We start from the raw sequence: 14,087 nt of genomic DNA, 5'->3' as shown, positions 1-14,087 counted from the left end.
TAAGGTCATCCTAGCATGTGTCTCCCTTAGTTGTCATGCAATGAGACAGTATTGTCATATCTTTATTTTTCTTTAATCATGAGACACATGATATTGACTTACCCCAATGGATTATAGTGGTAAATAACAAGTTTTTTTCTTCAATTGTACATTTATAGTTTTCCCTTTGTAATTAAGAATCTCGTTGCATGACACTTTGTGACTATGTAAATATTTGGTTTCTAGAATTGGTCTACTAATTTATGCATTTATTGTTTGAAGTAATTATTAATGATCTGTGGTAATTTTCTTGTCCTTTTAACTTTAATTGGAATTGTACTATGAAGAATAACTTTTCCTCCTTAAGTAACATTTTATTTAGTAAGTTGTATTGTTTTATTACTATCATTAATTTTGAAATGCTCTAATTTTCCTTTTTGGCTCAATCAAGCCTCTTGAAACTACCTCCTAAATTCTTTTGACATTTCTCATAATTTTGTGAAGATTTTCTGACTGCCTGACACATAAAATATTCCAGGCTTGTCATATACATTTTTTTCCCTAATATATAGTATATATCTTTTTTTTTTTTTTTTGGGTTTTTGGTTTTTTGGTCACACCCGGCGATGCACAGGGGTTACTCCTGGCTCTTCACTCAGGAATCACTCCTGGTGGTGCTCAGGGGACCATATGGGATGCTGGGATTAGAACCCGGGTCGGCCGAGTGCAAGGCAAACGCCCTACCTGCTGTGCTATCGCTCCAGCCCCTATAGTATATATCTTAGTTCTGTAATTTGTCATTGATTTAGGGAGTACAGATTCTTTAAGTGGACAATATTTGATTTTAACTAAGAATGAGCTTTTATTCTTAGTTAAAAAATTCTATTGGATTTATTTTTAATCATGGTATATTTCTAAAGTTGTCTTCATCTGTTTTATTCATAAGAACAATACTGTCTTAATTATTTGTCTTATGTTTTAATCAATTATTTTTTGTCTTATAATTTTCTACTATCTATTTGACACTGGTGAACAGTTATCTGTTCTCTTTGCTTTTCTGTTTGTCACATATGTTAGGTCAACTTATGGTTGTCTTTCTCCTGTCTTATTTTGCTTAAAGTGACCTCCTCATTTCCATCTGTGTATCAAAAAATAGTAAGAATTCATCTTTTCTTAGAGCTGAGTAATATTCTATTGTATATATAGCCCATACTGTATTTACTATTATTATTATTATTACTATTATTATTATTTTATTGAATCACCATGAGATACACAGTCACAAAGCTGTTCATGGTTGGATTTTAGTCATCCAATGTTCTAATACCCATCCCTCCACTAATGTACATTTCCTACCACCAAAGTCTTTAGTTTCTCTTCCACTCCCTGTCCCTCACCCCCACCCTGCCTCTATGGCAGGCCCTTTTCCTCAGTCTTTGTCTCTCTCCTTTTGGGCATGAAGAACATACTGTATTTGTCTACACATATGTCTTTGGATATTTGGGTGGTTTCTTGACTCGATTATTGTAAATAGCAAGAGAGATATTACAGGGGTTAAGGCACTTGCCTTGCATGCAGCCAAACCTTGTTTAATTCCTGACACCACATATATTATCTGAACACTGACAAGAGTGACTCCTTGAAACATTGTATGACTGAAACGCTGTAATGAATAATTTTGTAATGCTCTATCTTGTTGATTCAATTTTATAAAGCAATAAAAAGGAGAAAAAAGATGTTAAGAGAATGAAAGTTACAAAATTAAAAGTGACATTTGATAAATAAGTCGTATTTGCAATTTATTAAAAAAAATCCTCAGTGCAAAAAGCACAGTAAAAATGACATCTGTACATCTGTATGTTCATTGCAGCCGTCTTCACAGTCTTGAAACAAGATGAGTGTGTGAGAACAGACAATTGGTTAAAGAAACTTTGGTACATCTACACAATGGAATACTATGCAGCTGTTGGACAGATGAAGTCATGAAATTTGCTTATAAGTGGATGGTCACGGAGAGTATCATGCTAAGTGAAATGAGTCAGAGAGAGAGACAGACGTAGAATGACCGCACTTATTTGTGGAATATAAAATAATATGAGATTGACACCCAAGAACATTAGAGACAGAGCCAGGAATATTTCCCCATGGTTGGTAGCCTGCCTCATAAGCTGGGGGAGAAATCAGCTGGGATAGAGAAGGTCACTAAGTCAGTGATCATTGAAACGATCGTTCGGGATGGGAGATGTATGTTGAAAGTGTATAAAGAATCAAATGTGATAGCCTCTCAGTATTACAAACCATGATGCCTAAAAGTAGAGAGAGAGTATGGGGGAAATTGTCTGCCATAGAGGCAGAGGGAAGGGCGGGATGGGGGGGTACTGGGGACATTGGTGGTGGAAAATGTGCACTGGTGGAAGGATGGGTGTTTGATCATTGTATGACTGAAACTCAAACATGAATGCTTTGTGACTGTCTCATGGTAATTCAATAATAATAAAAAAGCCCTCAAAAATTAAAAAAAAAGTCACTTCTGATCATAGAGCCCCAAGTATGCCCTAAGCAACGGCAGTTCCTCCCCCAAGCCCCATAGAAAATAATTAAGTACCTAGGAATAAACTTGACAATGAATGTGAATGACTTTATGTTGAAATTTGTTCAACATGCAAACGTAGCTAAGTGGTAGAGTGCTTGCCTTGCTTGTGTATGACCCTGGATTAGATTCCCTAGGAATTTGGAAAATAAGTAGAATTCTTTGATTAAACAAAGAAAATTGTTGCTGTTAAAGGAAATAGAAGGGAATAAAAGAGGTGAAAAGGTACTCCATGCTCATGGACTGAATGAATTTACATTACTAAAATGACTGTCCTATAGAAAGCCTTTTATATATTGGATTCATATGTTTTATATATGTCCTATAGAAAGCCTTTTATATATTTCAATCAGAATTCTAATGCTGTTCTATAAGAAAGAAATGAAACAAAGGTCTTAAAATTCACAGAATCACAAAAGACGGTGAATAGTCAAAACCGTCTTGATTAAAAACAAAGAATGGGGGGCATAATGTTCTATAATTTTAACTACAGTGCAAAGCTATAGTAATAAAAACCATAGTTTTGGAAATAGATAACAAAGACAATTGAATAGAATTAAAAGCATAGAATTAAATCCTCATGTATGGACAATTACTTTATGACAGAAGTACCAAGAACATAAAATGGAGAAAAAAACCCGAAACTTTTAATAAATAATTTTGGGAAAACTGGATTGCCACATGTGAAAGAATAACACTGTTTAAATATCTCACATCATGTACAAAACTTAACTTGAAAATGGATTAAAGGCATAGATTTTAGACAGCAAAATGATAAAATTATTGAAGAAAATGTAGGCAAAATGTCCATCCCCCCACCCCCAAAATGGCCATGATAACTGGTTTTCATTATATATTTGGGAATTTAACTCTATTACATGAAACTAAAATGCTTTGTACAGTCAAAGCATTAGCACAAAAGACATCCTACCAAATGGGAAAAAATATTTGCACACTATACATCTGGCAGATGGCTGATATCCAAGATATATAAAGCACTGACAAAACAACAACAAACAAACAAACAGCCCCATCAAGAAATGGGGAGAAAAGCTGAACCAAGAAGACATACAGATGGCCACATGAGAAAATACTTAACCATCATGACAATTAGAGAAATAAAAATAAAAATGACAGTGAAGTGTCACTTCATACCAGTGAGAATGGCCTATACAATACTTGTTAACATTAAGTACTGGCAAAAGGATGAAGAAAAGGTACTCTAGTCAGGGGTATGACAAAAATGGTACCCTCTACACTATTGGTTGCAATGTTAAAGAGCAGCAGCCTCCTTGTATAAAGTGTGAGCATTCCTTAAAATACTAAAAATATATCTACTTATGATCTAACATTCCCTTCTGAAGGTTGTGTCCAGAAGATACACAAATCTGATTACATTTTTAAAGGTTAGAAATTCCTAGGCTTCTGCCCTTTCTGGGGAATCAAGGCCTATTGCATGCTCATATTTTGTGATTTTCTTCATATGTCAACAAACATAATCACTGTCACTGTCACTGTCATCTTGTTGCTCATTGATATGCTCGAGCGGGCACCAGTAATGTCTCCATTGTGAGACTTTTTTAACTGTTTTTGGCATATCGAATACACCATGGGTAGCTTGCCACGCTCTGTCGTGCGGGCAAGATACTCTCAGTAGCTTGCTGGGCTTTCCGAGCGGGGCGGAGGAATTGAACCCAGGTCGGCTGAGTCCAAGGCAAAAGCCCTGGCCGGTAGGCCATCACTCCAGCCCAACAAACATAATATATTACAAAATACTAGTAAATCTCAAGTGTCTATTAATTGTGAGTTGCAAAGTAAATTATGATGAATAAGCAAGTGGAATGTTATGAAGTTAAAAAATGGGAAGAATATATATGAAAATTATTAAAATATAATTGCAAATAAGAAACAGTGGTAAAGAACATTATATATAACATGATGTGCAAACCGTAATACCCAAAAGTAGAGAGAGAGTAAGAGGGAAATTGCCTGCCATAGATGCAGGAGGAGGGATTGGATGGGGGCGGGATTTGGGGGACTTTTGTGATTAAAAATGTGCACTGGTGGAGGGATGGGTTTCGATCATTGTATGAGTGAAACTCAAACATGAAAGCTTTGTAACTATCTCATGGTGATTTAATAAATAATAAAATAAAGTAGATAAAGATAACATGGTTATATTTGCTTGTATTTGGCATAAATGAATTCTGGAAGGAAAAATAGAAGCTTGCAGATAAACATAGAGTGATCTCTTAGTCCAAAAAATTCTAATTCCTATGTATTTGAAGAGACAGGTTTCTATCAACAAGTTATGATGATAGATTCCCTCCAAACTGGGCAAATGACACAGATAAGATGAAACGCCTTTCTGAATATCTTATAATATGTTTGCTTTTACACACACACATACGGCTATTGAAATAAAATTGAATTAAAATAAAATTGCAATAAAGTACTTTAAGTTTAAAAAAGGAAAAAAGAACAAAAATAAGCAAACGGATTAGGAGAACACAGTAATGATCACTAGAGGGGAAAGCTGTGGCAACAGATGGGTAAGTTGGGTTAAGGGTATCAGTTATATAATGGTGAATGATGCTAGACCTTTGATGAGTATCGTGGTTGTAGTGAATACTAGAATTATAATGTTTGGAACTTATGTAATTTTATAAAACTTAAAAATTTTATAAACATAGTAAAGTAAAATGTTGATAGTATTTGTTTATTCAGTTTTCAAAATATCTTCAACTATACTTTTTTTTTTTCTTTTATTTTTGGGCCAAACCTGGCAACACTTGGGGTAATTCTGACTCCCCATTCTGGAATTAATCCTGGTGGTGCTTGGGGGACCATCCAGGATGAGGGGAATCAAACCTGGGACTGCCAGGTACAAGGCAAACTCCTTATCCAGTGCACTGTCTCTCCAGCCCCTTCCAGTATAATTTAAATCTAGTTTTGACTAGATACAGCACAAATCTATACTTCATAGTTTTAAACAATTGTCCTACTTACTGCATAGTGCTCTCTAAAACACTGAATGGATTTTTTTGTCTCAGCAGTTTTTACTTGGCTATTTGAGCTCCCTATTTCACGTTCTAGGAACTTTCTGTTTCTTGTAGTTTTTCTTGTATGCAGCTTTGTTTCTTAATTTGTGTATGTTATATACTGTATCTTCTTTGTGTTCATCTTCTATGGATATTTGTCAACTTCACTGAGAAACTATGCTGTAAAGATTAGTTCTCTATTGTATCTAGACAAACTGCCAAAAATCCACTTTCATTTTCTTTCCTTGTAGGGTAGAGATTATTCCTCAAATCGCTTATAGTCTTAGCTGAAGATGGAATGCACAAATGTAACTGCAATAAGACAGTGTAATAAGTGAACTATTGATGGTTAAGAAAATCTTGAAGACGCATCAGAGTCCAAAAGGAGACACTTTAATAGATCCTGTTTAGAAGCAGCTAGCTGGGGAAAAAAAGGAAAAAATTTGCTATTTATGAGAAGCCAATCACTCTAGTCTTAAGGAATTTAATTGTCTGTGGGTGCAGTAGAACTACCTAATGTTATGAATAAGGAATCACTTTGATATGTTATAAAATGATTAATTTTATGCTTTATGCAAGATGGTCTGTAGGGTACCAGTTGAAAAAGCTTTGCACTATAAACTACAGTGTTGAACATGGGATCAGAAAAGGAATAGTCATTTTCAAACTCCATGTTTTTGTCCATATATTTCAACATAGAATGATCTCATCATCCAAAAAATTCTAACTCCTATGTATTTGAAGAGACATATTTCTAGTAACAAATCATGGTGACAGATTCCCTCTACATGTTATTGCACACTTTTCTGACTGCATTTTATCTTTAACATATATTATGGTAGCTGTATTAATGACTTTGAAATTCATTTTTTCTAGAAACCCCTATGTTACTTTATTTGATACACTTATGTAATACTTATTATATTACTGTTACTTGATGGTTTTTCTGTTTGTTTAAAGAAACATTTCTTGGGTACCAGTCCTTGAAGAATTCATACTTTGGCAGTTCATATGAATATATGTGACTTTTGACATGCAGTTCTTATTTTTTCCCAAATATTTGTTTTATTTTCTCTGATTTAATTGGTGGTAGGTTTTTCTGTGAATTAATGAAAGCAGAAGTATCACTTAGGTCTTCATTCAAAAAGAAACAGAATAAATATTTTTTGTTGGATTTTTAAAAAGTTCTGATTCAGTCATTGATTTTGGACATATTTTGATATTTTAAAGTTGGAGTATAGTCTGTTTCTACATATAGCTTTTGGATATAGGCTTTCTCCTCTCTAATGAATCAAGGACTTATTTGTTATCCTTTCTAGAACTATTAAGAATCTTGATTTCTTTCACTTTTGGCAATAATTGTCTCCACATTTACTTTATAGAGTCCTCTTTGGTGGAGTCCACAGGAGGAGAGGAAGCACAGGATTCATAAGATGGCGGGCGGGTGAGTGACTGAGAATTTGGGCTGAAACTTGGGAAGAAAAGTGGTAGTGGTTTCTCCTTAGTAGGAAAAATTTTAAGCATAAATTTTAGTTTTGCATTGTCTTAATGAAGCCTATAAAGACAATCTAAGGGTTTTTTAAATTTTTTTTAGGTTTTACTTTTAAATGTAAATTTTATTAATTTGTATGGCATAGCTGTTATGCCATCTGTTCTATGATTTTTATCAAAATTCACAAGTGACTCAGAATACAGTTGACAGTTTTGAGAAACAGAACAAATAGTTTATCCTATAGTACATCTTTTCCTTGATGATTAAATTGCATCGTTAAATTGCAGTTTCGAGCTTTGTTTTGTTTTAATAACAAAATTTTAAATTAAGTAATAAATACTAAATTGTGATAAGCAGACAGATGTGCTTCTGGAATTAAATAAATCAAACTTTAGTGAAATAAAATAAGAGAACATCCAAGAGGATCAGGAAGATAGTGTACAGGGCTGGAGCATATGACTTAGAGTTTGATCCACCAAATTGCATGGCTCCCAGAGTACCTCGAGGTCTAGCCTTCGTTATTCTAGTACTACAGACCTAAACATGGAATCGTCAGTCCTACGCAGTTGGGCCAAGCATCACCAGGAGTGGTCTGTGGGTCCCTAAACACTAATAGGGATCTCCCTCACAATTAAAATCTATAAGCAAGATAGTTTGTATTAGCATAAAATAAGTGGCAAACATTTTGTGCAGAAGGAAAATTATGTGTCCCATGCAGATAATTTTATATTACTTAAGCTCAAAGTCCTGATTTTAATATGACTAAAAGTAGTTCATGAGAGGAATGGAACCTCTGAAAGTGGGAAGTTAAAATAAAAATCCCTGGGTCTGTATTTATGACAGTTACTATATTTTTCAATCTAAAAATAACCTTGAGTTGGTGATGAATTCATAACTTTTCTATGAGTATATGCTGCAGCATGTAGTTGGATGAAGTTAATTGTGAGTAGTATTAGGAAGCAGAAAATGGTTTGTCTTTGGAACCCTTTTATTTTTATCTTATTCATCCTTCACATTTAGTAGTCATCCTCCAAAATTCTTTTCAGTTTACACTATCAGTAAAGATTTCCAAGGACCCAGAAGATGTCTCAATATTTCACAAGCTAGGCTGCTTCTAAACTATGGGTTGTGATCCCGTACGGGGTCATAGAACTTTAAACATTTTTTGTTTTAAATAATATTTTTATGAATTATTGTCAGTAAATGATTTGTATACACTTTTAATATGAGTATATGCCTGCTGTCTTGCAAAAAATATCTTAAATGTCTTTTAAATGGTTTTAAAGGAGTAGTAGAAAAAGTTTAAGAAACTCCGGTTTAAAGCACTTGATGGACAAGTGCCAATCCCTAAGTTCAAATCCCAGTGACCTATATATGCTGAGGCAATTTTGGCAACTTTGTTATTATGGATCCCCAGTGAGAAAGGGCTTTAAAGATGACTCAGTGACTTAAGCATGTTAGGCAAAACAATTGTGAGGTCATAAGCTTAGATTCTGCTAGTTCCTGGCAGAATGGGGTCCTCAACAAGTGAAAATATTTTTATTTTAAAAGAGATTTCCTTAAGACCCTTGACAATTTATCTTTGAAAGATGAATAGACATACAAAATGACAAGATTACCTTATATTGAATTGAGGCTTTGGAAAAATACAAACAGAATTTCCTTATGATAAACCTTTAAACATTTATATTTGTTAGAAATAGTTTTAGAAAATAGAGTATTTTGGACTCTTTGAATTAAATTATAACTTCTTGTCTGGTAGAAAGGGAGTTGACAGTGTTAAATTATAGTCCTATTTTTTGTTAGAATCTTGGAATCTGTTCTGAGTTGTTTTTTTTTTTATCTACACAGCAGTCATTTGATCCTGACAGCAAGCCTCACATTTCTACATCACTGTCACTGTCATTGTCATTCGTTGTTCATCGATTTGCTCGAGTGGGTGCCAGTATCGTCTCCATTAGTCTCTGTCCTGTGCTAGTGTAGCCTGATGGTGTATTTGGGGCTCTTTCATGGTCAGGGGAATGAGGATTGTCATTGTTACTGTTTTTGGCATATCAAGTATGCCACAGGTAGCTTGCCAGGCTCAGCCATGTGGGTGGGATACTCTTGGTAGCTTGCCAGGCTCTCTGAGAGGGATGGAGGCTTTTGAGGCAGCCTCTAATCGCCTTTACAGGTATTCCCAGACAGGCACATATATATATATATATATATATATATATATTCCCTCTATGATTTGTTGCCTACTGTCTAAACCCCATCAAATATGGTGTGGTAATTATGGAAAAAAAATGTGTGGTCCAGGAATATTTTCACTCCTATGTGAGGCTCAGCCCGAGCATGTGGAAAGCGGCCTGGAGCATGTGGGAAGTTGGGTTGTGGAGGTCGGCTGCTGAGGCTGGGTCCCTTGGGGTGGAGAAGGCTCTCACCCAAACCCCTCTGGGGCACCCCGAGTGAAAACAGCCTGGCGCAGAGTCGGGTGGCATGGTATGGGGGCCTCATTTTATGCTTCCTTCTGGGAGAAGCAGCTGTGAGTTCTGGACAGTGGTTGATGAGATTATCTGGCACTGGCAGGAGGTAGCTATGGGCATGACCTCTGGGTCACCAGGGACTGGGGGAAGTAGGCAGAGGATCTCTGCTCCTGGGTCCCATTGAGCCCAGAGTCTAAGGTCACAAAGTTCCGCATTACCTGGGTTCTGTGGGAATTCACTCATGTGTGAGGCTCAGCCCTAGCATGTGGAAAGCAGCCTGGAGCGTGGCAGTGGTTGGGTTGTGGAGGTCGGCTGCTGGGGCTGGGTCCCTTGGGATGGGGAGGGCTTTTACCCTACCTACTCTGGGACACCCTGAGTGACAACAACCTAGTTGGAGTCCGGTGGCATGGTTATGGGGGCCTCATTTTATGCTCGTACATTCTTACATACATTTTGTAAAGGAAGAACTGAAAGTGTCACATAAAAATAATGGTCACAGTGGAGGCATATCTTAAAACAAGGAGCTCAGACTCCACAGTTTTAACCTTTACCACTAGACCCATATTTCTTTTGTTTCTTTTGTTTCACTCATACTTCTTTTTGGTGACATAATATGTTGCCCTTAAAATTTCTTCATATGCTTCTATAGTGATGGTTCCAAACCCTGTATATTACCAGATTAGACCAGGCTGCTTGTGATTGATTAGTTTCACTCAAACCTTTTATTCTATTTTTGCCTGGGGTATAGAAATTCCAGAAATTATTAGACATTAAAAAATATTGAAAATACCCAGTTCAGTGAAGAGTTAATATAAACTGAAAACATGTTTTTTTTCCTGTTCTCAGGAAGATGATAGTTAATAATGGAAACAAATTACTTGTGTTATTAGAATACATTACGATAATTGCAGTCATTGTTCAGAAGGAGTGGGTTGCTATAAATGACTGGTTAACTTGCTTTAAGCCATTAACGGCTTTAAGATTTAAAGGACAGGTTGTATAGTTGAAATAGTTGAAAGTGATTTATGGGGCCAGAGGGATAGTTTAGAGGATAGGGTGCTTTCCTTGCATGTAGCTGACCCAGGTTCAATCCCCAGTATCCCATATGGTCCCCTGAGCTGCACCATGGGTGATTCCTAAGCACAGAGCCAGGAGTAAGCCCTGAACACTGCCTGACATGGCCCAGAAAAACAAAAAAAAAGCAACCATATCATCTCACCCTCTAAAAAATTAAATAAATAAAAAACCAAAACTCGTGCTCGCTTTGGCAGCACATATACTAAAATTGGAATGATACAGAGAAGATTAGCAATGGCCCCTGCGCAAGGATGACACAAATTCGTGAAACGTTCCATTTTTTTTATATGTTCATTGCAGCACTGTTTACAATAGCCAGAATCTGGAAAAAACCCGAGTGCCCTAGAACAGATGACTGGTTGAAGAAACTTTGGTACATCTATACAATGGAATACTATGCAGCTGTTAGAAAAAAGGAGGTCATGAATTTTGCGTATAAGTGGATCGGCATGGAAAGTATCATGCTAAGTGAAATGAGTCAGAAAGAGAGAGACAGACATAGAAAGATTGCACTCATCTGTGGAATATAGTATAACAGAGTAGGAGACTAACACACAAGAGTAAAAGAATAGTAGAAATAAGTACCAGGAGGTTGACTCCATGGCTTGGAAGCTGGCCTCACATTCTGGGGAGAGGACAACTCAGAGAAGGGATCACCAAGTATAATGTGGTCGGAGGCCATGCGGGAGAAGGGTGATGCGGGCTGAATGTAGACTAGAGACTGAACACAGTGGCCACTCAACACCTCTATTGCAAACCACAACACCTAATTAGAGAGAGAGAACAAAAGGAAATGCCCTGCCACAGTGGCAGGGTGGGGTGGGGGGAGATAGGATTGGGGAGGGTAGGAGGAATGTTGGGTTTACCTGTGGTGGAGAATGGGCACTGGTGAAGGGATGGGTTCTCAAACTTTGTATGGGGGAAACATGAGCACAAAAATGTATAAATCTGTAACTGTACCCTCATGGTGATTCACTAATTAAAAATACATAAAATAATAAAAAAATAAAAGAAACCATATGAAGATGGAAAAAAAATAAAATAAAATGATGTTGTTTATAATTAAAAAAAAGGTTAAAAAAACCCCCAAAACTCAAAGCTTTAATATATATTTTTTAGTTACAAGGAAATTCATTCTCTGCTTATACATAATATATACTTAGCATTTGCATAGACATTAACATGAATGTAGTGCTAAGTTTGGACACTTCTTCAGTTTTCCTTTAACTTATGCTTAATCATGTATGTGTATTCTCCCCTTATTCCGGAATACTTTACAATAGTCCGTAGTGAGTGTGTAATCACACTGGTGGGAAGTGGAGAGCAGTATAATGGAATTAGATAAGTTCTTGTGTTAAAAATGAAAGTGAGGGCAGTTTTGGAGAGAAACATTGTATTTGTGGGTCTATTATATTTTGGTCCATTTTAGTTTTTTGGTGAGTTATAGAGGGTTTCCCAAAGATTGTTTATATACATATATTTGTCTCTCATTTTATGTATGTGCTAGTTCTCACTGACCCATTGATGAATGTTTAAGTAAGTTTTGATTTATTGAAAAGTCTCCTGAAAGAGCTCTACATCAAAAATGAGGATAGTGGGCTGGAGAGAAAGATCAGTATTGATGTACTTGGACTTAGCTTGACTCTGGTTTAGTTCTCAGCACTGCATACGGTTCCCTGAGCACCATCCGGAGTGATCCCTGAACACAGCTGGTTACTCAACCCCTTCCCATCGCCCCCATCTCTCAAATGAGTAGACTTCTAATTTTAGCTCTGCTTTTAATTTGTTTGCTGTTTTTGAGCTATTTAGCCTCTTAAGCATCAGCTTCTTGTTTTTTAAATATAAAGAGGATAATGCTCTCTGAGATATGACAAGTCTAAAAGTCTTTATCAGTTTATTGTTGACATAGGTATCTAGTTATCAAATTTTTATTGAATGCTTTCCTTTTTTAGGAAGACAGTCAAAGGATTTACTATGTTAGGGACAGTCAAAGGATTTTCTCAGCATATGTGAGGCCCTGAGCCCCATCCATTGTCCTGCATAGACCCCTGAACACCAACATATCTGGCAATGATGACCCCTAGCACTGCCTGATCTGAATACCACAGTGCTGGAGCTGAGAACTGGAGTCTCAGGCCTGGAATGGTGCCTCAACCTACCTAAAAATAAAAAAAAGAAAAAACAAACAGACAAGAGATAGTGGTACCAGAAATACAGTGTAGTAGCTAAGGCACAATCCTTGTATGCTGCTAACCCTGGCTTTATCCTTACCTTACACTGTCCTTCAAGCAATGCCAGATATGACACCTTGAGAGCTGCAAATATCTCAGGGATGGCCAAGATAATCTCTGGCAGTGCAGGGAAGAAGTAGCACCACTTGCATTAATCCAGTGTCCTCATTGACACAGTAGTGTAGAACCACAAAGAGGGTTCCCTGGATCTCCTGAGCACCACTTGAAAGACCTCTGCATTCTCCAAAAAAAAGAAAAAATACAAGCCAGAGTTAAGTAGATGTATAGATAAAGAAAACTGAAAGTCCAGAAATATTTATTTTAAGTTATTTTTGATTTATCTTTGATCATTTGATTTTCAACAACAATAACAAGAACATTCCATGAGGAAGAATTTCAACATGTTATCCTGGGATATTTTGATTTCCACATGTAAAATAATTTGAACCCTAGCTTCTGTTATGTACAAATAATGAATCAAAATGAATTAAAGAACTAAACTGTAGCTCAAAACTGTAAAAATTTTAAAAGAAAATCATTAATTCTTTGTGACCATGGATTGAGCATTAGTTTTATAGTTTGACATCAAAAGTGTAAACAAGCAATAAAAAATTAAATGAATTTCAATAACAATTATTATTTTTCTTTTTTGATTTTGGGGCCACACCAAAGCGCTTACTTTCAGTTCTGTGCTCAAAGGTCATGCCTGGTGTGTGGGACCATGTGTGATGCCAACATTCCACTGGGATTGGCCAAATGCAGGGCAAGTACTTTAATCCTTGTACTCATCTCTGGCTTCTCATAACTTTTCGTACAGTGTCCGATTCAGGGACCAAGGAGATTGCACAGAGGCTGGACACATGCTTTGAACGTGCAATATCCTAGTTCACTTCTTGCACTGCATAGACCTCCAGCACTGCTTAGAATAGCCTGGCTGACTGAATGTTGCCATGATTGTCTTGGTCCAGTGAGCACTGGTTGGGACCCCTGCCCCCAAAGTGTCCTGTGAGTTCATGCAGAATTTTTCTCTAATCAACTTTAGTTGCCTTTTATCATAGTGAGTGTGCAAGTTTATTGTGCACATGCATTAACTGTTTTAGTTTATAGTTTACTTTGGTTTAAAGTAGCATTTTCATTTTATACAGAAATAGTTTATGGGTGTAGGAGAAATGACCAGAGACTTAGAGCACCTGCTTTTTAAGTGCATGA

General features: G+C 36.4%; 1 protein-coding gene and 1 non-coding gene across 4 annotated transcripts in view; both read left to right on the top strand.

The window, feature by feature from the left end:
* AKT3 (AKT serine/threonine kinase 3) overlaps positions 1 to 14,087 on the top strand; it is a 346,959-nt gene that overhangs the window by 61,434 nt on the left and 271,438 nt on the right. Inside the window, exon 3 of one of the 3 annotated variants that reach the window (XM_055147432.1) lies at positions 6,993 to 7,054. The exons of the other annotated variants lie outside the window; for them this stretch is intronic. The gene's annotated coding sequence lies outside the window, so the exon portion shown is untranslated. The remainder of the gene's footprint in view (positions 1 to 6,992; positions 7,055 to 14,087) is intronic. 3 annotated transcript variants of the gene reach the window in all.
* On the top strand, positions 10,826 to 10,931 carry LOC129398966 (U6 spliceosomal RNA). Its single transcript, XR_008626825.1, has one exon. It is a non-coding gene; the product is annotated as a U6 spliceosomal RNA (small nuclear RNA).

The sequence above is a fragment of the Sorex araneus genome, chromosome 9 (assembly GCF_027595985.1).
Source record: "Sorex araneus isolate mSorAra2 chromosome 9, mSorAra2.pri, whole genome shotgun sequence".
NCBI classification, from domain to species: Eukaryota; Metazoa; Chordata; class Mammalia; order Eulipotyphla; family Soricidae; genus Sorex; species Sorex araneus.
Note: the sequence above shows the minus strand (reverse complement) of the source record. Positions and strands in the feature narration are given on the sequence as shown.